Here is a 2,546-nt window from a genome sequence, read left to right as displayed (position 1 = left end):
GTTCAGTCTTCCAGTTTCTAAAATTATTTTTGTATGTATGCATGGTGTGAATCTGTGAGCTGCATCCCATGGTGTTCACATGGGGGTCAGAGGACAATCATGTGGGTTGATTCACACTTCCACCATTATGTGGGTTTTGGGATAGAACTCAGGTCACCAGACTTGCATGGCAGGTACCTTTACCCGCTAAGCCATGTAAATAGCCCAGTCTTCTGTTTTTAACCTAAGAAATGGTAACAAGGACATCTATTCTGTGAGTCTAAGATGCAGAATCTCTGCTCGCCTGGTCTACAGACTGAGTTCCAGGACAGCCAGGGCTATACAGAGAAACCCTGTCTCGAAGAACAACAACAACAAAAAAAAGATGCAGAATCTATCTGTAATCACCTGATCGATAAATGAAGCCAATCTTTTTTATTTTGAAATGGAGTTTCACATGGTTCTGGTCGACCTTGAACTCTGTTGATGAAAATAGCCTTGAATTCCCTTACCTCAAGCTCCTGAGTGCTGAGGTTACAGGATGTAAGGCTAGTCCTGGTTTATGCAATGCCAGAGAGCAAACCTGGGGGTTTTGTGCAAGCTACCTCCCCCACTCTGGCTCTTGCCTTTTCTAAGTGTTCTTACTGAAGGCATGTTTGCCATGAAAGAAGAAAGGTCTCTTTCCTCCCAGGAAAGGGCCCAGGAGAGTTCTGGCTGACGGTGACTGATCTCCTCCAGCAGAATCATGTCTTTGTCTAGCTCTGCCAACTGCCCAGACACCAATGATGGGAGGGCTACACCACTGCAGAGAAGCCCACCCAAGTCCTCGGCAGATGCTCAGGCCTTGGTGCTTAGAGTGTAGTTCATAGCTGAGCCCTTGCTAACGCTAAGCAATAAAGCATAAGGCCCTAGTTCCAGCTCCATCATAGGGTGATGAGACACAGCCAAGCGAGATCTGCCTCCTGCAGATAACGCTGCTAAGGGTTTTCTGTTGGCACGATTCTGATGAACACTGATGGCAGTGGTGGATTAGTTCTGTGGTGGATCAGTTCTGTGCGAAGATACACACCAGGGACCAAGCCAGGTCCAGCTGGCACGTGACTTTGAGACTGCTTGGTGCCTCCTGTGTGCCCTTAGCTCTGCTTAGCTGGAGCCTCTTTAACTGCTCATTAACACCATAGGGTAGGTGCCCCGTTGCCCCAGCTTGGGGGAGGTCAAACGAGTTCCCTCAGGTCATGCAATGCCATCTGGGATTCAAAGCTAGGGTCCCTAGTCCCCAGGGCTTGTGTTCCTAGTGTAGACCTGTAGACACTGGAGCACCAAGGGGAAGCTTCCTAAGGGGCAAGCCTGTGCTCTTCTTGTCTCTCCTGGAAACCTCGGAGGTTGGTCACTTAGTGCAGTCCTCCTAGGGACGCTTCTTCTAAGACGTATTAAAATCGGTTGAGGTTTATATCAATTTGGTCAGGAGCCCAGACCTGGATCTTTCTTGCCCGCTGTCTTCAGCCTCTTGAATAACACCCTCTCACAGGTCCCCAAGGAACAGCCTGTTAATCGTGATGGTGCACAGTGACGATGGGGTTTTGTTGGCAAGCGCGGACGAGCAGGTTTGGACGCCCATTCCTCAATACACCAAATAAAGAGGAAAAAATAGAGAAAAAGCAAAGAAAGATTTATTCCTTGGAGCTACACTGGGAAGATAAGTAAATGACGAGCCCCACGGACCCCACCAAGTTGTTCTTTGGGGTACTATCTTTAAGTCTGGGTTGGAAAAGAGGCCTAGAGGCATGTGTAGCCTGGTAGTCCTAATCAAGGGGTGGTCCTGACCGTCACTGGTCCTTCATTGTCCCAGCTCTAGGCTCTCCCAAGAGACAGTCCAACGAGTCATCACAAGTGTTTAAAGTCACTCTGGCTGCCACCAGGCTTCAGCCTTTCCCCTCCCTCAGCATAGGATTCCTGGGAAAGTTTTAATTCTCTGGGGACCACTGTTTCTACAGCTTGGAAGCCCAGTGGCTGCCTTCCACAAATGTTCTTTCTGTCCAGGACCCTGCATCCTTTCTCTCAGAGAGAGATGGAGGAAACCTAACACCTGATTTAGCAACAGTAATAGTAACATGCGTCTAACCTTGGACTTAACAGATCACTAAGCATGATCCAAGACTTAGTCCGCTTGCATTTGAAGGAGAGAGAGCTCATGTGGGCTAAACTATGACCGGATCTTCGTCATAGATGTGACTCAGTGAGACCAAGCAATGCCCTCAAGGTCTCACAGCTAGGGAAGCACAACCAATGTGTTCCAACTCTCAGAGCTCAGACCTCATTTCTGGAAAGCTCCGCGGCCTATCTGCTCTGCTACCTCCCTTCATCTACCTCAGCTCTAGTGTCACTCCTGTCTCCAGAGGTACCCAGGTACCCAGCCAGTCAGGTATGCGACACCTCCTGGGCTATGAGCTCTTTGGAGCAGTCCCTCTGTTCCAGTGTCTGGCCCTGCAGTCAACAGAGAGCACAGCAAAGGAGATTCAGTCAAAGTCCAGCCTTTTTTTTTTTTTTTTTTTTTTTTTTTGGTTTTT

Source organism: Mus pahari, chromosome 14 (assembly GCF_900095145.1).
Source record: "Mus pahari chromosome 14, PAHARI_EIJ_v1.1, whole genome shotgun sequence".
Classification (NCBI taxonomy): Eukaryota; Metazoa; Chordata; class Mammalia; order Rodentia; family Muridae; genus Mus; species Mus pahari.
Note: the sequence above shows the minus strand (reverse complement) of the source record.